Here is a 24,316-nt window from a genome sequence, read left to right as displayed (position 1 = left end):
AGAAATAGAATACACAAAAGTCCCTGCTCTTTCCAGAATAGCCTACTCTCTCACTTTGACAGCTGGGCCTGCTATCCTTTCACCCTCCTCCAAACATTTGTTTTTTGTTGCCATTATCAAGAGTGGCACCGGGGCATAAACAATATCCTACATAGTGTGGGAGGACTGCACCTAAAAAGGCTGGAGACTCATAACTAATTGAAGAGCATGCATGTTAATGTCCTGACCAAAAGATGAGGAGTCAGTGGTAGGGTTCACTTGACGTTGCAGCACAGCAAGATTCTCAGTAGACAGGGGCCATGGGATGTCAGGAACAATGACCCCATTGTCAGTGTTTCCAGATTATCCTCATGATAAAGCAGGTCCTCCACCTACTGAATCTGGAATGCTCAAAACAAACAAATCTGTGTTAGTGATGATACATTTAAAGGAAGATCTGTCAAGCCATTCGCGTATCACACAGAGACATACCTCTGCAGAGTCTGGCTCAGACACAGGTATTTGGAGCATTCCGATATGCCACAGCTGGTGAGGTGTCAGGTTCGCCCTCTGTACTTAAAGGGTGATTATTCCAACTCTCTGTGAAATGCTGCAGATCTGCCCGCAGACGAGGTAGGAACACATATCCCACACAGAACAGGTGGATAGAATTTGACAGGTCAAGGTAGCCTTCTTCCTCCAAACTATGCAGCAAGTTGTAGTACTGACATGTCACAGCACTCCAAACATCTCTCCATAAGCATTCCATTCTAACAGAGAGAAAGAAAAGGTTTTGTGGGGGGAGGAACCTAATCTCTGTGGTCTTGTGGTCTCCCTCCATGAACAGTGAACACTGAGGTCGGTCCGAGGTTACAGAAATGCAAGTTGTGTGTGCCTCTTGTTAGTGGTTACTGACTGATGTGACGCAGACACCTATCTGAGTGTACCTGAAACATTTAAATATAGAGGGCTATGTGTCTCATCACTTGGTTATTGCAAGGCTAACCCCCAGGGAAATCATGACTTGGCAGCAACAGGGGCTTGATTGTCCAGTAAAAATGGCTGAGTGTTTATGTGGTTTATGTATTTTATTTAATGCATGTGAGACAGGTTCCATAAATGGATAATTGTGCACGGCTTCAAATGAAACAAGCAGGGAGCAGGTTTTGAACCCTCAACCTTCTTGCCCAAAGTCCAGCGCGCTATCAACTGTGCACCATAAGTATTCTCAAGCTTCAGAGTCGAAAGAGCGCGTCAGCGCGGTAGCGTGCTCCTCAATGTAATAAAGTAATGACTTTTCAAGTAAGTTACACGTTATGTTGGCCGACAATTTGTTGGCTACGCTGTTCTTAGGAACCACATAGCTAACATACTGCTGTAATGATATGCTATCTACCTAACGTTAGTAGTTATATATCAAACTTGACAGCATATTAACTATAGGCTATCTAACTACACAACATTTATTGACTTGATTATTCCCGTCATTCTTAGCTTTGCTAAATGGTATAGTCGTTGTGTGTTCTCAATGGACATTCGGGTGCTTTCGTAAATTCGCTCTGGCTATCTACTCCGATTTCAGAGCACTCTCGTCTGAGTGTACCAGAGCGCAGAATAATGAATTTACGAGCTCTCAACACCCGTTGAGTATGGCCAGTGTCAGTAAATGTTGGCCAAAAAGTGTAATTAAATTGTTTCCAGCAGCACAGTTACAGTCACCAACGCTCTGATTAAAACGAAAAACTGCTTAACCAGCTCTTCTAGGGCGAGTAAAATGGTCAGAGTGGTCTCATTTGTGTCTGGAGGTAGCTAGCAAGCTAGCCAACGTTGGGTGCTTGACTGCCGTTGTAAGGCCAGAACGCTCAAATCAACCCTACTCCTCGGCCCGAACGTCCAGTATGCGCTCCGAGAGCAAAATGGTCTGAATTTACAAACTGACAATGCTCTGAATTTATGAGCCCATGCACTCCAGATTGAATTGAACTAGGCAAGTCAGTTAAGAACAAATTCTTATTTAGAAGGACAGCCTACTCCTTCCTCCCCATTGGGGATTTGAACCCCAATCTCCCAAGTGCCCTGCCCACACGACACAGGGATTATTTAGCTAAATAGCCCAGTACTGTACTGCCAACCGTCACGTTGTACAGTGCCATATTTTCTGTTCCATCCTAACAGAAACTCTGAGTGTTTTTCATTTTTCATGGAATAGAAACACCAAAATATTAATCAAATGAATTAAGCAAGGACCAGTCAAAAGTTTGGACAAACTTATTTTTTTTCATGTTTTCTACACTGCAGCCTAAAACAAATGCAGGTGGCTTATTTCTTCAAAATGCTTTAAATGCTTAATTATACAAATGTAAAAGCATATACTGTACAGTTCTGTATTTCTTCATCAGCATCTTTATGCTTATGTTAATAAAATAATGATCAAAATACTCTTTCAAAATGCAGATGTTGATTTAGTTATGGATCTATAACGAATTACTATGGGAATAAATATAACTGATTTACAGAAATATTGGAACAAAGTTGTCTAATGAAGGCAAACAATTTAGAATCCTCCAATCTTCTTATGCTGTAGCCTACTCCCGACCGTCACGTTGTACAGCGCCATATTTTCCATTCCATCCTGACGGAAACCCTGAGGGTTCCGTTTTTCTCGGAATAGAAACACCATAATATTAATCAAATTAATTAAGCCTAATTTCTTAAAATCAATCCCATATACTGTGTTAACCAAAAAAGGTTTTAAATTCTCTGGTAATTCCAGATGCTTCTCAAAGATGCCCTCTGGTGGTAGCCCTGCCCACTGGTAAACAATGTGATTGCTGCGTGATTCTTTTTAAGTATAATATTACGGGTAATGGAGTCGCCTATGACTAGGGTTTTCAATTTGTCATAGCTAATGGAGGGAGGCATAGGCAGCTAAGACCCCTAATGGATGAAGAAGAGACTTGAGAAAGCTCGGGCACTGACTCCGACTTGTTGCGTAATGGGGAAAACCGGGTGAAAGTTTCTAACGGCTGAATGAGCGACACTGGTTGAGCATGTCGACCGAATTTCTTTCCAGAAGGCATGTGTGTGCGTGTACCAGACCAGGGCAGTGAAACAGATAGGGGCAGAGAGGGAAGGAGGTGCACCAGTCCTGAACTAAACAAACACACTAGGAAGTACAGGAGTGGAGCCAACTCATCCTTAAACCCGTAACATTTTGGCAGAACATTTAAGACATACCCAATATTTATACCCAACTCAGGCAATCTGCAAATAGCACACCCAACTACCTCATCCCCATATTATTACTTACCTTCTTGCTCTTTTGCACCCCAGTATCTCTACTTGCACATCATCGTCTGCACATCTATCACTCCAGTGTTAATGCTAAATTTGTATTATTTCGCTTCTATGGCCTATTTATTGCCTATCTCCCTACTCTTCTACATTTGCACACACTGTACATAGATTTTTCTAGTATTATTGACTGTATGTTTGTTTATGTGTAAGTCTGTGTTGTTGTTTTTATGAATATTATTAGAATTATTCCTTCGCTTTTTAGGCCTTTTCAATAAGTTATTTAATATTGCTTATTGACAACATTTGGTATGTCCATGCTCAGCCATAATGCAATTTACAGTAGGCCTAGCCCCTATATCAGTGTGAATGCTATTGAAGCCACAATGTGGTCCTCAAATATGTTAAAGTTAATGTATTTAGCAAAGATAGGTCTACATTTTAATTAGTTTCTGTAAGCCACATAACAAACTATAGCGGACTAACATTGGAATTTGAGTTGTTTCCAAGGCAATACATAAAAGACCATGAATACACAACTTGAAGCAACCAAATACACTATTTTGTCATAGAGCACATTCTGATTGGCCAGTGAGGGGCCAAGCCTCAACACACCCACAACTTGTTTTTTCATAAAAACTCAGCCCTCTAGGGCCAATGCCAGCAAGTTTGCGGATAATTGTGATAGTGAAAATACCAACAATATTTCTGTCACACCCCGGAACCTATATCACTACCGCCTGCGCTTAGATTAACCATTGCATTAGGTTGTTAAAATAGAGCCCCAAGACTACATTGCTAAGTTATGTAACCCCTACACATTCTGTGTTCCATCCTGTGTGGTGTGAATGAGTGGTTAGGCTCCCTTGGCCCAGCCTGGCATTCTCTGCTTACTCAGTCTGCACGGTTGCTGCTAAGGTAGCGGGGCCTTGCCTGGCGTATCTCTTGTGCTGAAGCAAATCGAGTCAGGCAGGAAGTTCCTGTTGCCATGAATGAACCTGCCCTTTAATAAGACAGGAGGGAAGAATGGTTCTCTCTCTCTCTCTCTCTCCGCTCTCTCTCTTTCTCCCTTTCTCTGGGCCATTACCTCAGCACCTGCCTGTAACAGACAGAGGCCCTAGGCCCATGTCTGCTATGTGAACATGTAGTCTTTATTTTTTTAACCTGTAGGGTCTTTTTTTCATTACCCCAAATGCATCCCTGCCACACCAGGCCATTATAGTTAGTTTTGTAGGACTTGCAAGCACTAAAAATCACTCATAAACTGTAGACAGCACCTCCAACATTCCAGTTTAGCCATTAAACGGAAAAGAAAAAGCACAAAAAGGAAAGAAAAAAGTTGTTTGGGACCACTAGCAGCGCAGCCTCTCTACACATTAAACAGCTTCTCTTTGATGTCCTCTTCCCCCGCAGCTCTCAACCATTACCCAACCTCACACATACACACACACATCTGGTCCTGCCAAGCCCCGCCGCTTCGTTATCACCACTCCACGCCACGGCCGCCATATCTGAGGATGGAAAGTGTCTGTGTGTGTCCTGCCACAAGATCTCAGTTTCCCTACGAAATTTTAGGTATTATGGATTACCGTCAAATTTTTACGCAATAATTCTGCATGTTTCAATTCAGCTTGGTTACAGGTTTAAAACAGAAACAACTTTATGGTTAACCGTTTAGGCATTCATTCCTAGTGGTTAACCCTTTACACTCATAACCGTATAAGGGCAAAAAATGTCTGTACAGTAACATGCTATACATTACGTCAGAGCTCAGGCTCTGCGCTTCACAGCACTGTATGGGTTTTGACTGAAAGACGTTCTGAACATGAGAACCACACATATCAAAAAGTAGCCCCCTCCCTCCTGCTAATTGCTAATTGGGCAACTTTTGAGTGAAGAAAATGCTGTAAATTAAATGTATTTTGAAAGATGAGACATTGACGATTATAATAAATACCAAATTGATGTCATACAAGCAAGCCAAACACCCGTGAGTCCAAATGTACACTTCACATTTCTATATCGTAAAACCCATGTCATCTACAGTGTCAACGTTTATGATCACTATGTTTGATGTACAGTTACAAGATGACATGGCGTCATACCCCGGATTGTTCTGAACAGAATGTTTGTCTATTGTGAAGAAAATTCGCAACGGAACACGCACCTGAATGCACACATGACTCCTTTCTATGTGCACGAAAATGTATATCTGCTTCTCTGAATTGGCCTGTAAAAGCCTAAGATCTTATGGGGCGGCAGGTAACTTAGTGGTTAGAGTGTTGGGCCAGTAACCGACAGGTTGTTAGATCGAATCCCCGAGCTGACAAGGTTAAAAATCTGTCGCTCTGCCCCTGAACAAGGCACTGTTCCTAGGCCGTCATTGTAAATAAGAATTTGCTCTTAACTGACTTGCCTAGATTAATAAATACAAATATTTTATAATTTAGCTAGTCATGTTGGCAATAGAACAAGGTTTCAAATTATGCCCACCTGAACCAGATTGCAATTTATAATGGGCAGTTTTTGGATTGTGATAGCATAGATGCAGCACTGTGTTCAAAACAACAAAAAATGTGCTTGCTTAATTTCCTGAACAGCAGATAGGAGAACTCAAAAAAGCACCTAGACTCTTCTTTGAGTCATACACATGTATGACATGTGACATGTGACATGTTTATAACCTAAACGTCAACTCGCCCCCCATTCCCATCGATAGGGCTGTAGTGGAACAGGTCGAGAGCTTCATGGTCCAAACACACCAAGACAGTCATGAAGAGGGCACAACAACACCTCTTCCCCCTCAGGAGGCTGACAAAAATTTTACATGGGACCTCAGATGCTCAAGTTCAACAGCTTCACCATTGAGAGTATCTTGACTGGATGTGTGGTATGGCAACTGCCGTAAGGCCATGGCCGGCATTATAGGCAGACTTTAGGGGGCCTGACCCACCCTACCGTACCTCCTTGCCCATGCAAATAAAATATTCAAATGTTGATAATTTATTTGACCGAGACGTGCGTCGACAGAAAGACATCAATCTCAGTTAAAGCATCCGAGCGAGTGAAACAGCACCCCTCTGTCTCAGTATGTGTAGACCATGTATCTGATGCTGCCTGGACCAAAAGAGTATGGCATGTCATACTATTATGGCCACACAAGGGGGATGCCGCCGGGAAATTTGAGGCATTATCAAGTGCTTCTCAAATTGTGAATGAGAGACTGATGAAGTTTGTGCAGCCTGTGCAAGAAACAAAGCAGAGCTCATGCCTCATTAGTTGCATCATGCAGCCTTAAAATGTATTACAAATCTAAACATATTGCCCAAGGTTTGTATTACAACTAATGTGGCATAGTTAACTCTAAATTAAGCATAAGTGTTTCTTTGTTAACCGGTCAACACAGAATATCCGGATGTGAGAACTCCTTCAGAAATGTTTTTGAGCTATGTTCAATTGAAGTCTTCATACTATAAAATAATGCCATGGAATTCTTAATAAATCTTGTCTGCTAAATGAACTAATGTGGCCCACAGCCATATGGCATAGCCAGATCAGGACCTAACATAAGGACAACTCAGAGTATACTACTCTGTTCTTCTGAAATAGATATATTCTTCATATTATGTTTCTTTAGACCTGTCTAAAATTATTAAATTGATTTGTTTGACTTTTTAAAATGTAGATGTTCTAGAGGTCTGCATCAGTGGCTTGCAGGCTATGCGTGGAAGCCAGGAGATGCTAAATGTGTTTATGTTAATTAACGGTCTGGCAGTTATTTGCATTACAATCAACGGCTGACAAAATGTCATGACCGCCTCATTCCTACTCACTACACACACAAAAACACTCACACTGTCAGGTTTTGGCCAAGACTGTTCGGGTTTTTTGGTCACTAGATGTCCCCATTGCACCTTTTTTGTACCTTTTGTTTTTCTTGCTCCAATTATTGTTTGCACCTGTATGTCGTTCCCTTGTTAGTATTTAATCCCTGTGTGTTCCTTAGTTCCTTGCTCTGTGTTTGTAAGTTAGCACCCAGCCCCAGCCCAAGCTTGTTTTATTCAGTGTTTTCTCTTGTTGGATTTTCCAGAGGTTCTCTGGTTAGTTTTGTGTATTATTTGAGTAGTCTTTTGAGGTTTGTTTTTCCCTGCTGTTTTTTACCACTTTGTGGAGTTTCTTTAGTATTTTGGAGGATTCAATTTTTGTGCTTTTGGCTGATTTTTGGACATTGTGGTTTTAGTTTCTTTGCCTGAGATTTTGTTCTTTATTAAACCACTATCGCTAGTACTGCTGTGTGTCTGCCTCATCTTCTGGGTTCTGACGATTATTAGTGACTGTTTCTCGCACCGGGTCCTGACAGAACACAGAGCCATTATAATGAACCAGAGGCAGCCAGTACCCAGGATCTTTTTTCCATGCTGTCCCACCACGAGGGGACTGTCCAACGCCAGAAGCTGCTCTGGTTCAGCAAGAGGCCTTAATGGCTAGACATTCTCAACTTCTGTCAGAGATGCTGACTTCCATAAAGCAGATTTCGGATCGACTTTCCCCGGCAACGCTTCTGCTCCAGTTCATCAGATTCAAGTACCCCTGGCAGTTAACCCCTGGCTGAACCTCGTCTACCGCCTCCCCAACGGTTCTCAGGGGATCCGAGTGTTTGTAGGGGTTTTTCACCCAATGTTCTTCTTCCTTTGAGCTGCAACCATCGTCGTTTCCCACCGACCGGTCCAAGATAGCATATATCATCACCCTGCTGTCGGAAAAAGCCCTAGCCTGGGCTACTGCTGTTTGGGATGCCCAAAGTCCCTGCTGTGCCAGCTACTCTACCTTTGCTGAAGAATTCAAGCGAGTGTTTCAAGGTCCTACCAACGGCCCTACTCAGCCAAACAGCTCCTGACTCTCCGCCAAGGTCGGCGCAGCGTGACGGACTATGCCATCCAGTTCCGCACTGTGGCGCAGCAAGTGGCTGGAACGACGAGGCGCTCACAGTGTGTTTTTTGAAGGGTCTTTCTGACACCATCCAAGATGAACTGGCCACTCGGGAACCACCGGACAACCTCGAGTCCCTTTCAAGTTGGCTTACGCATAGACCAGCGTCTGAGAGAGAGAGAACTCACCGCAGACCGCTACCCTAGCTCCTATCGGTTCCAGCTCCGAGTCTCCACCTTTATCCTCGCTGGCTCCACCAGAACCCATGCAGGTTGGACGCATCTCCCAGGCTGAGAGAGACCGCCGGATGAGGGAGCGATGCTGTCTATTTGCGGCAAACCGGGCCATTTCCGCTCCACGTGTCCCGGGCTCCAGGGAAACGCACTCTCCGTGCAGGCCTGGGAGGACTGTAACGGGAAACATAACCTCCTCCCATCCATCCAACTCCCGCCTGCTCATTCCAGTTACCCTTTCCTGGGACGACCACGAGTTTTCTCTTCAAGCCTTGGTAGACTCTGGAGCCGCAGGTAACTTCATGGATGGAGTCTGGGCGAAGGAGAATGGCGTTCCTTCTGAACCTCTAAGTGACCCCATAAGGGTTACTACGTTGGATAGAAGTCCTTTGGGATCTGGACTTGTCACTCGTGCCACTACCCCCTTGAGACTTTCAGTTTCCCAACACCAGGAAGTGATGAACTTTATCTGATCTCCTGTTCCGAGTTCCCTCTCGTCCTTGGTTATCCCTGGCTTCACAGCCATAACCCTCACATCGACTGGTCTGTGGGCACTATCAAGCAGTGGGGTCCTACGTGTCAAGCCACTTGTATCTTCCCGAGTTCCAGAGTTCCCCTTCCGAGTCTCTAGAATCCATCGACCTGTCCCGAGTTCCCGAGTGTTACCATGACCTCAAACTGGTATTTAGCAAACAGAGGGCCACCAAACTACCACCCATAGATCTTACGATTGCACCATCGACCTGTTGCCGGGGACCTGTCCTCCCAGGGGTCGGATCTTTTCCCTTTCTCCTCCGAACGAGCTGCTATGGATACTACATCAAGGACGCTCTGGCAGCAGGCCTCATGCGTCCATCTACCTCGCCGGCGGGAGCAGGGTTTTTCTTTGTGGCCAAGAAAGACGGTGGATTACGACCTTGCATCGACTACCGGGGACTCAATGCCATAACCGTCCGTAACCGCTACCCGCTACCCCTTATGGCCACAGCCTTTGAGCTGCTCCAGGAAGCAGTTGTCTTCACTAAGCTTGACCTGCGGAACGCATACCATCTTGTGCGGATCAAACCCGGGGACGAGTGGAAGACCGCTTTCAACACGCCTACTGGTCACTACGAATACTCGGTGTGCCCTTCGGCCTGACCAACGCTCCGGCTGTGTTCCAAGCGCTCATAAACGATGTGCTTAGGGATATGCTTAACATCTTTGTGTTTGTTTACTTGGATGACATCCTCATCTTTTCGAGCTCCCTTCAAGAACACATTAAGCATGTCAGACAAGTGCTCAAACGCCTCCTAGACAGCCATTTGTACGTTAGCGCGAAAAGTGTGAAATCCATTCCTCTCGAGTACAATTCCTGGGATTTATAGTGGAACCCGGTCGAGTCCAGATGGACCCAAGAAGGTAGGGGCGGTAGCGGATTGGCCCACCCCCAAGTCCGTTAAGGAAGTTCAGCGTTTCCTGGGCTTCACCAACTTTTACCGCAAGTTCATCAAAGACTTCAGCTCGGTGGAGCCCTCTCTCAGCTGTAACCAAGGGTGGCAACACAAGGTTTCTGTGGGGAGAGAAGCTGAGACGGCCTTCCAAGGACTCAAGCAGCGCATCCTCTCTGCTCCCATCCTGACACTACCAACGGCGGATGAACCTTTTGTGGTGGAGGTAGACGCATCAGAGGTTGGGGTTGGAGCTGTCCTGTCTCAGAGGGGTGAAGACAAGAAGCTTCATCCTTGCGCCTTCTTCTCTCACCGGCTTACCCCGGCCGAGAGGAATTACGATGTGGGGGATCGTGAACTCCTAGCGGTTAAGATGGCATTGAAGGAATGGAGACACTGGCTCGAGGGGGCTTCTCAACCGTTTCAAGTGCTTACGGACCACAAAAATCTGGAGTATATCCAGCAGGCGAAGCGGTTGAACTCCAGACAAGCTCGATGGTCTCTTTTCTTCAGCCGATTTCAGTTTATCCTCACCTATAGACCCGGGTCGAAGAATCTCAAACCGGACGCCTTGTCACGAATCTACTCTCCTGCCATTCGAGAAGATACTGACATGACTGTCCTTCCGGCCGCTAAGTCGTGGCTCCGATCTCGTGGCAAGTGGAGGATACCGTGAAACAAGCTCAAGCCATCGAACCGGGCCCTGGAGGAGGTCCTGCTAATCGGTTGTTTGTTCCCAAGGCAGCAAGGTCCCAAGTCCTTCTGTGGGGGCACTCCTCTCGCCTCACTGTCACCCGGGCGTAGGTCGCACCTTGGAGTTCATCCAGCGTAGTTCTGGTGGCCACCATAAAGAAAGACGTTGCCACTTTCGTCAAGGCCTGTTCCGTGTGCTGCCAGGGCAAATCTTCTCACCTCCGCCCTCAAGGACTCCTTCACCCTCTATCTATTCCCCACCGACCCTGGTCCCATATCTCGTTGGACTTTATTACTGGCCTTCCTCCGTCCCATGGTAATACTACGATCCTAGTCATCATCGACAGGTTTGTTCCCTTGACCAATTCCCTTCTGCCAAGGAAACAGCTGAGTTGGTGATTAACCATGTGTTCCGAGTCTTTGGGATTCCGCAAGTATGGTTTCCGACAGAGGTCCCCAGTTCGCCTCAAGGTTTTGGAAGGCCTTCTGCCAACTCATAGGGGCCACGGCCAGTTTATCTTCAGGGTACCATCCGGAGTCCAATGGCCAAACTGAGAGGATGAATCAGGAGCTGGAAACCACCTCAGATGCATGGTTTCCACACACCGTCCACATGGTCATCATTCATTGTTTGGGCCGAGTACGCGCACAACACCTTGTGCTCCTCCTCCACTGGTATATCCCCGCATGAGTGTCAGTTTGGCTATGCGCCTCTATTGTTCCCGGACCAGGAGGCAGAAGTCAGAGTGCCTTCAGCCTCGAGGTTCATCAGACGCTGTCGGCTTACGTGGAAGAAGGCACGTCTTAATCTTCTGCGTTCCTCTCAGCAGTACCAACGACAAGCCAACAGACGTCGCCGTCCCGGTCCTACCCTGTACCGGCCGGAGAGTATGGCTCTCAACAAAAAATTTACCATTACGGGTGGAGTCTCGCAAGCTGTCCCAGAGTTCATCGGTCCCTTTAAGATTGCCAGGAGAGTCAATCCCGTTACTTTTCGCCTGCACTTACCCAGATCCTTAAGATCAATCCAACTATTCACATCTCTTTATTAAACCTGTTGTTTTTTCTCCCTTATCCCGGCAGGCAGACCTCCCCCCCGCCCGTGTCATCGGTGGCCAGTCGGCTTATACCGTCCACCGGATACTGGATTCCCGCGGGTGCAGCGGTCCTGGCAGTATCTGGTGGACTGGGAAGGCTACGGTCCCGAGGAGCGCTCCTGGGTTCCTGCCAAGGACATACTGGACCCTGACCTCATTCGTCAGTTCAGGACCCTCCACCCTGAGAAGGCTGGTAGGAACGTCAGGAGCCGTTCCTAGGAGGGGATTCTGTCAGGTTTTGGCAAAGACTGTTCGGGTTTTTTGGTCACTAGATGTCCCCATTGCACCTTTTTGTACCTTTTTGTTTTTCTTGCTCCAATTATTGTTTGCACCTGTAGGTCATTCCCTTGTTAGTATTTAATCCCTGTGTGTTCCTTAGTTCCTTGCTCTGTGTTTGTAAGTTAGCACCCAGCCCCAGCCCAGCCTTGTTTTATTCAGTGTTTTCTCTTATTGGATTTTCCAGAGGTTCTCTGGTTTAGTTTTGTGTATTATTTGAGTAGTCTTTTGAGGTTTGTTTTTCCCTGCTGTTTTTTACCACTTTGTGGAGTTTCTTTAGTATTTTGGAGGATTCCCATTTTTTTGCCTTTTGGCTTGATTTTTGGACATTGTGGTTTTAGTTTCTTTGCCTGGAGATTTTGTTCTTTATTAAACCACTATCGCTAGTACTGCTGTGTCTGCCTCATCTTCTGGGTTCTGACGATTATTAGTGACTGTTTCTCGCACCGGGTCCTGACACACACACATGTATATTGACGCCATACATACACAGACACACTTTCACACTCTTCACATACGCTGCTGCTACTCGGTTTATTATTTATCTAGATTACTTTTTACCCCTACATAGTACATGTACATATTACCTGAACTACCTTGTACCCCTGCACATTGACTTAGTACCAGTACTCCTTGGAAATAGCCTTGCTATTGTTATTTATTTGTGTTACTATTTCCTTTTTTGCTAATATTTCTTACTTTCTAACTCATTTTTGGGAAGGGCTTGTAAAGTAAGAGTTTCACGGTTACGTCTACACCTGCTGTATTCGGCGCAGGTGACAAATAAAATTTGATTTCATTTGATAAAAACTTAAACACTAGGCATTTAGATTTGCCAATAAGTGTTCTCATCTTGAACACAGGCATTTAGAATGTAAGATTAAACATGATAGTCAGCTTTTTCAAGTCAATTTCCAACCACGATAACACCTAAAGTGCCTTCAGAAAGTATTTACTCCCCATGACTTTCCATATTTTGTTGTGTTACAAAGTGGGATTAAAACAGATTTAATAGCATTTTTTTGGTCAACGATCTGCGAAAAATACTCTAATGTCAACGTGGAAGAAAAATTCAAATATTTGTAAAATAATCCTGTAAAATAAAACACTAACCTTGATTCGCTAAGTATTCAACCCCCTTAGTCAATACATGTTAGACTCACCTTCGTCAGTGATTACAGCTGTGAGTGTTTCTTGGAAAGTCTCTGAAAGCTTTCCCCACTTGGATTGTGCAACATTTGCCCAATATTCTTTTCAAAATTCTTCAAGCTCTGTCAAATTGGTTATTGATCATTGCTAGACAACCATTTTCAATTCTTGCCATAGATTTTTCAAGTCAATTCTGTAACTCGGCCGTTAAGGAACATTTACTGTCTTTTTGGTAAGCAACGCCAGTGTAGATTTGGCCTTGTGTTTTCGGTTATTGTCCTGATGTAAGGTGAATTAATCTCCCAGTGTCTGGGGGAAAGAATACTGAAGCAGGTTTTCCTCTAGGATTTTGTCTTTGTTTAGCTCCATTCCATTTTTTTTTTACCCTTTATACCCAGTCCTTAACCATACAAACATACCCATAACATGATGCAGCCACCACTATGCTTGATAATATGGAGTGGTACTCAGTATGTGTTGTATTTTATTTGCCCAAAACATAACACTTTGTATTCAGGACAAAAAGTTAATTGCTTTGGCACTTTATTCGCAGTATTACTTTATTTCCTTGTTGCGAACAGGATGCATATTTGGTAATATTTTTATTCTGTACAGGGTTCCTTCTTTTCACTCTGTCAATTAGGTTAGTATTGTGGAGTAACTACAATGTTGTTGATCCATGTCTCCTATCACGATCATTAAACTCTGTAATTGTTTTAAAGTCACCACTGGCCTTATGGTGAAATCCTTGAACAATTTCTTTCCTCTCAGGCCACTGAGTTAGAAAGGACGCAGGTATCTTTGCTGTATCTCCCTGGTCTTTGTGGTTGAATGTCACGACTTCCGCTGAAGTCGGTTCTTCTCCTTGTTCGGGCGGTGTTCGGCGGTCGACGTCACCGGTCTTCTAGCCATTGCCGATCTACCTTTCATTTTCCATTTGTTTTATCTTGTTTTCCCACACACCTGGTTTACATTCCCTCATTACTTGTCGTGTATTTAACCCTCTGTTCCCCCCATGTCTGTGTGTGAAATTGTTTGTTGTAAGTGCTTGTGCACTATGGCTGGTTCGCGCCGGGATATTTTGTACCCATATTTTGTTGTCCTGGATGCCGTTGGTTTTGCCAATTAAACTGCTCCGGTTATTACCCAGTTCTGTTCTCCTGCGCCTGACTTCCCTGCAGCCAGTCATGCACCCCTTACATTGAATCTGTGTTTAAAACTCACTGCTTGACTGACGGACCTTACAGATAATTGAATGTGTGGGATACAGAGATGAGGTAGTCATTCAAAAATCACGTTAAACACTATTATTGCACACAGAGTGAGTCCATGCAACCTATTATGTGACTTGTTAAAGCAAATATCGACTCCTGAACTTGTTTAGGCTTGCCATAACAAAGGGGTTGAATACTTATTGACTCAAGACATTGGTAAACATTTGAACAAATATAATTCCACTTTGACATTATGGGGTAATGTGTAGGCCAGTTTAAATGCAGGCTGTAACACAACAAAATGTGGAAAAAGTCAAGGGGTGTGAATACTTTCAGAAAGCACTGTATGTGTTCAGAACATAAACACTTGGTTTTACAGTGTAAACGTGCATTGAAATGACTGTGCACACTTTGGAGAGATGTGTGGCCATTTGGAGACACCAGTTAGTCCTCTCAGTCAAACTGTTATTTTTCTGCCTTATGTTGCACCTATCCCGTATTTTCCAGGAATATGCATATCATCTTACTTAATGAATCCAGAGTGTTTTCAGAATTCATTACCAACAAATGAGGTGAAAAGTAGAGTAAATGTAAAATGCACATAAACTCAACAGTGTAATGTTTGGATTCAGTCTTGTGTGACGTGTGCTCAACTTTGGTCTAAAAAGATTGTATTAATCTCCAATCTGTTCCCGTTTCAATTGCTACCTTGCTTATGCATTTTAATATTTCTTCTGTTCGAAGCATTTCTATTTAGCCCTACATATAGTCCAATTCCCAAGAGTGTAATGTATTAAGGTTAGGGCAATTGTTTGAGGAAAGCTTAAAACAAAATAATTCAAAACAATGCGCTATTACCATATGGTATCATCAGTATTTGCAGTATTCTCATTGTGAGCACTGTGAACTGCCGAGCATTGTGAACTGCCGTAGTGCAGTGGTCTAAGCAGTGCATTCTGACTCCAAGCATCACAAGTAAGAGCTCATGAAGTGCTGGGCAAGCGTTGTATTTTTTTATTTTTTTGAGTGCCAAGGAAGGCATATATCAACGTTCTCAGGACCTTTTCAAACGTCRAAAATCGCAATCTATGTCTAGTGAGCAGTCTGGTGTGTGTGTCTGTGTGTTGCTGTGATGGGAGGCTTGAGGCACACCAGCGTAGCTTTCCTCGCCACGAAACTTCCTGATTTCCTGGTTCCCCTCTCCCTTGATTAGCTGTTGGCTCTTATTGACCTCTCGGCAGACGTGTGAGACAGCACCTCCAAACAACACACACACACCACACACACACACACACACACACACACACAACACACACACACACACACACACCACACACACACACACACACACACACTAGCCAAACAATTAGCCCCCAGATGCCCTTCTTCTTTTTCCACTTTCATTTTTCCACGAGGGCTGAAACAGAAACAGCTAGTTGTTGCCTTCAGCTTTAGCACTACTTTACCCCTCCTCTCTCACTCTCTCCATCTCTCATTCACTTACTTCCTCTCTGAACGTCTGTAAAAATATATATTCCTCCGGTGGTTTGTTGAGGCTCCAGATTTCAGGTCGTGATGGGGTCAGGTGGGCCCCTGTAGACACTAGTGCCTACATCACTTCTGGTCTGTTTTCTCTTCGGGCTATGTATGCAACAGGGTGAGAGAAATATGTATGCCTCTTTCGTGGTACACAGCCACAGTAACACAATTCAAGGATGTCCAAAACACTTTGAAAGCGCTTTAAAAGTTTTTCAAAGCAAGAAACATTTTTATACACTTAGTTGCCAGTTTACTAGGTACACCCATACAGTAGATTCTCTTATTTAAAATTGACAAAATCGTTTTCTCCTGTCCAGCTAATCCAGACAAGAATGCAGACAGAGGAAGAGACTATACTCGTCTGAGTAGTTATAAAGTAGATCCGCTTAATAAGAACTGAGGTTGAGCATGGTTCATGTAAACACCCCTGGGGGATTCGGGGCAGGACTGCTGGACCTGTGTGTGGTGTGGTGTAGTGTGGCGTGCATGCATGGTGTGTGCACGTGCATCTGCATGTGTTGAGGAAAGTTTAGATAAAAGCTTCAAAGGGTGGCCTTTTTCCTCTGTGGCATAAACTGCACTTGACCGGACACATTTATCTTTTCATCTCCCTCCATCTCTCGCTCTCTCTCTGTCTTACTCACTCTCTCTCCCCCACTCTCTCTCTGTCTGTCATATTAAAGGTGACCTCTCCGACTGGGTGGTGACCCCATTGTTCCACCAGCAACAGTGTGAATGGGGTCGAGAGAAAACTCACTCCTTACATCCTGCAGGAAGTCCCTGACCCCTAACCCCCACCTCCTTTTATGACCACTCCACAGCCGCCCAGCCCACTTTTTCACACCGTTCCCAAAATCACGCAGAATCAGACAAGCTTGCTCGCACACACACATCGTGCCTGCAGATTTTACCTCGATGTGGTTAAATACATGCCAAATGCTGCTCTTCAAGGCGATATGGGCTGGCAAATTCTATGGCAACACCAGTGGCTATGTTTTTTGGAGCATGCCAAATGAATGTCTATACCATGTCAAAGCCATTTTTAACTGCATCCATATGAATCAGCTCACTGATACAGACAAAGTGTATTCTGGAAATGACCGAAATGCTTTTACATCAGCACTTTTAGAGAGTTATACCAGCTGATAAACAAACCCTAAAGTAACAAACTATGCCTTTTTAAACACACTTTTGGGACAGACCGCCATGTACGTACAGCTTTATCCAAGCAATATTGAAGCTCTATTGCAAAATCTTTTGCTGTAGATTATACAACGACATTAGGGATCTTTTTCATCAACGGCCTAGATGAAAATGAGAAATTGAGTGAAATGTTATCAGGTATCAATGTAAATGCCTGCGCCAAAGTCTGCCAATTTATACTCCAAAGGAGACGTTGCTTTACAAGTGCCTAATTGTCCTTTTACCTACAGTACTTCATTTTTTTTTATGCATACGTGTATAGATTATGTAATGTAATATAGATGACGCCTGTTCCATGTTTGAATATGATTGATTTATTTAGACACTAAAAACAATGTGAGTGGTCCACAATGTTTATAAAACTAATAATCTGTATTGTGTATTATTGTATCAATGTGGAGTGACACTTAAATACATCCTTCTAAACTCTAAACACAAACAGTACACCAGGTTTAAACACTGTAGCGACTGTAATCCAAACGTAGTGGCCCATCAGTGATGAACTAGGGGCAACTCCTCCTCCCATACTTTCCCCATGAGCACCCGGCATGATAGCCCTGGAGGGCCACTACAATACATTTCATACCCACTATATTCTGCTCCACTTAGCCCTCCATACATCCAGGCTTAAACACACATCCCCCCCCATAACTTCCTTATCCTTGTCCTGCTCTCTAGCCCTCTATCTATTATCTACAACCCCCCCTAACATACACAATCACATAAAAACAGAAGGACAAATAGGTAGGAGAAAGCAACGGCCCCCCTAGGGAACAGGCTTTTGGAGGTGGGGAGGAGATAGATGGGGGTGATGGAAAAAAGACTACTGCCCCACATTGTCCCCCACTAATCCCACCACCGCCTCACCCCTTCCACCTCCTCCATTACCCCTTCACAAAAATATTTAAGACCTTTCAATAACCCCCGCCCTTCTTCCCTCCTTCCCTTCTCAGACAGCGTGAAATCTTCCCCTGAAAAGAAGTGGGGGCACTCGTCCGTTACTACCCCTCACTCCTTTCTTTCTCCTTTCATGAATTCTCTCCATGGGTCCGCCCTGCCCCAGGGCCCCATAAACCCTTTGTGCAGATCGATAGCCTGCGGCTAGAGCTTAGACAGACCTAGGAAAGGCAAATCAAATCAAATCAAATTATATTTGTCACATGTGCCGAATACAACAGGTCTTAAGCAACAATGCAGTTATAAGAAAAAAAGTGTTAAGAAAGTGTTTACTAAAATAAACTGAAGTAAAAAATAGGAAAAATAGAAAAATAACAAATAATTAAAGAGCAACAATAAAATAATAGTAGCGAGGCTATATACAGGGGGTACCGGTACAGAGTCAATGTGCGGGGGCACCGGTTAGTCGAGTTAATTGAGGTAATATGTACATGTAGGTAGAGGTAAAATGACTGCGAATGGATAATAAACAGAGAATAGCAGCAGCAAAAAATGGGAGTGAGGGGGGACAATGCAAATAGTCCGGGTAGCCATTTGATTAGCTGTTCAGGAGTCCTATGGCTTGGGGGTAGAAGCTGTTAAAAAGCCTTGGCGCTCCGGTACCGCTGGCCATGCGGTAGCAGACGGAACAGTCTTACTAGGGTGGCTGGAGTCTTTGGCAATTATTTGGGCCTTCCTCTGACACCGCCTGGTATAGAGGTCCTGGATGGCTGGGCCGTACGCACTACCCTCTGTGCTTGGCCATGCAGTCATGGGTGAACAGGGAGATCTTTGAATCTGTTGAGGCAGTATGCAAATTGGAGTGGGTCTGGGATAATGGTGTTGGTGTGATCCATGACCAGCCTTTCAAAGCACTTCATGGCTACAGACGTGAGTGCTACGGGTCAGTAGTCATTTAGGCACGTCACCTTGGTGTTTTTGGACACAGGGACTATGGTGGTTTGCTTGAAACATGTTGGTATTATAGACTCGGTCAGGGACAGGTTGAAATGTCAGTGAAGACACTTGCCAGTTGGTCAGCTTATGCTCTGAGTACACGTCCTGGTAATCCGTCTGGCCCTGCGGCCTTGCGAATGTTGACCTGTTTAAAGCTATTACTCATCACATCGGCTACGGAGAGCGTGATCACACAGTCATCCGGAACAGCTGATGCTCTCACGCATGCTTCAGTGTTACTTGCCTTGAAGTGAGCATATAAGTTATTTAGCTCGTCTGGTAGGCTCGTGCCACTGGGCAGCTTGCGGCGGTACTTCCCTTTGTAGTCCATAATAGTTTGCAAGCCCTGACACATCTGACGAGCGTCGGAGCCGGTGAAGTACAATTCAATCTTAGTCCTGTATTGATGCTTTGCCTGTTTGATGGTTCGTTGGAGTGCATAGCGGGATTTCTTATATGCGTCCGGGTTAGAGTCCCGCTACTTGAAAGAGATACCTCTACCCTTAAGCTCAGTGTGGATTTTGCCTGTAATCCATGGCTTCTGGTTGGGGTATGTACGTACCATCACTGTAGGGACGACGTCATCCATGCACTTATTGTTGAAGCCAGTGACTGATGTGGTGTACTCCTCAATGCTATCGGATGAATCCCGGAACATATTCCAGTCTGTGCTAGAAAAATAGTCCTGTAGCTGAGCATCTGCGTCATTTGACCACTTCCTTATTGAGCGAGTCACTGGTACTTCATGCTTTAGTTTTTGCTTGCAAGCAGGAAGAAGGAGGATAGAGTTATGGTCATATTTGCCAAATGGAGGGCATGGGAGAGCTTTGTATGCGTCTCTGTGTGTTGAGTAAAGGTGGTCTAGAGTTTTGTTTCCTCTGGTTGCACATTTAACATGCTGGTAGAAATTTGATCAAACGGATTTAAGTTTCCGTGCATTAACGTCCCCGGCCACTAGGAGTGCCGCCTCTGGATGAGCATTTTCTTGTTTGCTTATAGCCTTATGTAGCTCATTGAGTGCCATCTTAGTGCCAGCATCGGTTTGTGTAGGTAAATAGACAGCTATGAAAAATATAGATAAAAAATCTCTTGGTAAATAGTGTGGTCTACAGCTTATCATGAGATACTCTACCTCAGGCGAGAAAGACCTCAACACTTTCTTTATATTAGATTTCATGCACCAGCTGTTATTTACAAATAGACACAGGCCGCCACAACTTGTCTTACCGGAGGCAGCTGTTCTATCTTGCCGATGGACCGAAAACCCAGCCAGCTGTATATTATCCATGTCGTTGTTCAGCCACGACTCAGTGAAACATAAGATACACTACCAGTCAAAAGTTTTAGAACACCTACTCAATCAAGGATTTTTCTATATTTTACTATTTTATACATTGTAGAATAATAGTGAAGACATCTAAACTATGAAATAACACATTTGGAATCATGTGGTAACCAAACAATTGATAAACAAATAAAACATATATTTTATTTTTGAGATAAAAAATAAATAAAATAGCCACCCTTTGCCTTGATGACATTTTTGCACACTCTTGGCATTATCTCAACTTGCCTTATGAGGTAGTCACCTGTGTACATTCTTAAAAATTAAGGAAAACCCTAGGTAGGTATTCTAAAACTTTTGACCGGTAGTGTATTACAGTTTTTAATGTCCCGTTGGTAAGATAGTCTTGATCGGAGCTCATCCATTTTGTTATCCAATGATTGCGCATTGGCTAATAGGACTGATGGTAGAGGGGGATTACTCACTCGCCGCCGAATCCTTACATGGCACCCCGACCTACTTCCCCGATATCTCTGTCCCTTCTTTATGCGAAGAAAATCCTTAGATTCTGACTCGTTAAAGAAAAAATATTTTTCCTGTACGAGGTGAGTAATCGCTTTCCTGATATCCAGAAGTTATTTTTGGTCATAAGAGACGTTGGTAGAAACATGATGTACTAAATAAATTACAAATAACGCAAAAAAAACACACAATAGCACAATTGGTTAGGAGCCTGTAAAACGGCAGCCGTCTCCTCCGGCACCATCACAATAGCCGGATGATGGGTTAGTGAGAGTGAAACAACCACCAACCACCTTCTGACTCCAAAAGGTTGCTCCTTTCCTGTTACCCAACATGTCCATGGTCGTGGAACCCAAGTTCCCATCCCAAACTGACTCACTATAGGTCGCTCCTAGTAGTAGTCATTGAGTGTTTTTACTCAAGCAAGCACCAACACATCAGTGTGTTCTTGTGGCTTGTGACGRGGCTATGTGTGRGACTGAATGGMMGGGGGGGGGGGTATAGTGATACAACATTGACCTGTTGACCTCTCTCACAAACTGGCCTCTGCTCATTTGGAAAGAATTTATCTTCTCCTCCTTCCTTCCTTTCGTCACCCCTTTCTCCATCGGTACAATCCAACCCCTTGCCCCCGCCAGGGGATATTAAAATGCAGCTGTCCCTCAATGTTCAGTGTTACCCGCCCTGAAGGGAGGGAGGGATGGATGGTGGGAGAGAGAGGAAGGGGAGAGGAGTGAAAGAAGGAGAAAGTATAGGGTGGATATTTTAGAAGGGGCTTCGTTGAATCCCTAAAATACTGTAGGTGTTGTCAATGCTTCTATCCCTCCCTGTATATATATCCCTACCTACCTTTGTATCTCTCTCTTTCTATAAATCCCTCCCTCCTTCCCTCTCTGTCTTTCTCTCCCTCTGTATCTCCCTCTGTATCTGTATGAATTTGTAAAACCCTATGGATGGAGTTGATCAAATACATATGGAAAAGGCATTACAACCCCAAATAGAACTGATAAAAAGGTAAGCTGTTGAATTTACTACTATAGCCTATGGAAACGCATTGAATAACACATTCACAAATGGCAAAAAAACTGTAAAAAAAATAAATCATAATATTAAGGTTTTGAATTGTCTGCAATCCCGTTAACGGGATCGATATGACAACAGCCAGTGAAAGTGCAGGGCGCCAAATTCAAACAACAGAAATCTCATAATAAAAATTCCTCAAGCATACAAGTATTTCAGACCATTATAAAGATACACTTCTTGTTAATTCCATCACAGTGTCCGATTTCAAAAAGGCTTTACAGCGAAAGCACCACAAACGATTATGTTAGGTCACTGCAAAATCACAGAAAAACTAAGCCATTTTTTCAGCCAAAGACAGGAGTCACAAAAAGCAGAAATAGAGATAAAATTAATCACTAACCTTTGATGATCTTCATCAGATGACACTCATAGGACTTCATGTTACACCATACATATGTTTTGTTCGATAAAGTTCATATTTATATCCAAAAACCTCAGTTTACATTGGCGCCATGTTCAGAAATGCCTCCAAAATATCTGGAGAAATTGCAGAGAGCCACGTCAAATAACATAAATACTCATCATAAACTTTGATGAAAGATACATGTTTTACATAGAATTAAAGATACACTTGTTCTTAATATAACCGCTGTGTCAGATTTCAAAAATCTTTACGGCAAAAGCACAATTTTCAATAATCTGAGAACAGCGTTCAGCCACAAAAGGAAGCCACTACAGCCTTACCCACCAAATTGTGCAGTCAACAAAACTCATAAATAGCATATAAATCTTCACTTACCTTTGCTGATCTTCATCGGAATGCACTCCCAGGACTCCCACTCCACAAGAAATGTAGTTTTGTCGGTAAGTCCATCATTTATGGCCTTGGCATTATCTTGTGTCCCGTGTGGCTCAGTTGGTAAGGCATGGCGCTTGCAACACCAGGGTTGTGGGTTCATTCCCCACGGGGGACCAGGATGAATATGTATGAACTTCCAATTTGTAAGTCGCTCTGGATAAGAGCGTCAGCTAAATGACTTAACTTCTTGCAACTATAGGGGGTGCTGTTCCGCATTAGCATTTTTTGGTCTCCAAATAAACTGCCTCGTGCTCAATTCTTGATCGTACAATATGCATATTATGTTATTATTGGATAGAAAACACTTTCTAGTTTCTATAGCCGTTGGAATTTGTCTCTGAGTGGTACAGAACTACTTCTACAGCACTTTTCCTGACAGGGAGTCAGATTTCAGAAATTTTTACCCCTGATCTGGGATCGGTTTTAAGGTGCCAGTAGATGCTATGGAGAAACCGACACGCCTACGTCTTCCTCTGGGTGTCAGTACGTCATGACGTTTTGAATGGAGTCGATTGCGCAATCAGAGCCACTATAAAACAAACAAAACGTGGAAGTACCGTTCTTCCCTTCGCGCGTTTTACGCAAGATGAACATCGGACTTGCCTCTTTCCAAATGGTTGTTAGACAGTGATATTTCTCCGGTCATGTTTTAGTCGTTATAGTTGTTAAAAACATCATAATGTAGTTAATTTGAACCGTTTTATAGCAATTTATATCCGTTTAGTGCGATTTTGAGGAATTTCTTGTCGTGCACTCTGAAACTTGGGCACGTTTCGGGGTCCCGTTCGATCGTTAGTGGATTTTGCAAGGACAGAGGACATCTACGACCAAAAGAAGATTAGACCCAAGAAAGGATACATTGCCCAAGAATCTGATGAAATCACCTCATAGTAAGGATATTTAATATGATAAATCGTTGTTCTGTCGAAATATTTTAAACGCATATTACGCCATTTTGTTTGTTATAGCTTCTCTTGGCGAACGCTATGTATAAGAAAGTAAGGATAATTTTAGAAATGTAATCAGCGATTGCATTAAGAACTAATTTGTCTTTCGATTCCTGTCAACCCTGTATTTTTTTGTCAAGTATATGATTAGCTTTCAATTAAACTAGATCACTCTGAAAGATGACGTCTGACATTTTGAGGCTGATTTCTAGTATTTTCATTGTGTAACCACGGTTTTGTATGGCTAAAATGCACATTTTCGAACAAACTGTATATGTATGTTGTAAATGATGTACAGGAGTGTCATCGGAAGAATTCTGAGAAGGTTAGTGAAAAAATTAATATATTTTGGCATGATTACGTTATAGCTCTCTTTGGCTTGAATCGATGCTCTCGGTAACGTTTTCACATGTGGTATGCTAACTTATCGATTTATTGTGTTTTCGCTGTAAAACGCTTAGAAAATCTGAAATATTGTCTGGAATCACAAATCTGGGTCTTTCCATTGCTATGCTTTGTCTATTCTTATGAAATGTTTTATTAAGAGTAAATTGGTCATACACGTTGCTCTCTATAGTAATTCTAGTCGTGTTTGATGGTCGTGCAATGTAAACTGTGATTTCTACCTAAATATGCACCTTTTTCTAACAAAACCTATCCTATACCATAAATATGTTATCAGACTGTCATCTGATGAGGTTTTTTATAGGTTATTGGCTATCAATATCTTAGTTTAGCCGAATTGGTGATA

General features: G+C 43.5%; 1 long non-coding RNA gene across 1 annotated transcript in view; it reads left to right on the top strand.

Moving 5' to 3' along the window:
- LOC139023069 (uncharacterized) overlaps positions 1 to 24,316 on the top strand; it is a 387,059-nt gene that overhangs the window by 302,491 nt on the left and 60,252 nt on the right. The gene's annotated exons all lie outside the window — the stretch shown is intronic.

The sequence above is a fragment of the Salvelinus sp. IW2-2015 genome, linkage group LG26 (assembly GCF_002910315.2).
Source record: "Salvelinus sp. IW2-2015 linkage group LG26, ASM291031v2, whole genome shotgun sequence".
Lineage (NCBI taxonomy): Eukaryota > Metazoa > Chordata > Actinopteri > Salmoniformes > Salmonidae > Salvelinus > Salvelinus sp. IW2-2015.
The sequence above is the reverse complement of the archived record's forward strand: the minus strand, read 5'-3'. Positions and strand labels throughout refer to the sequence as shown.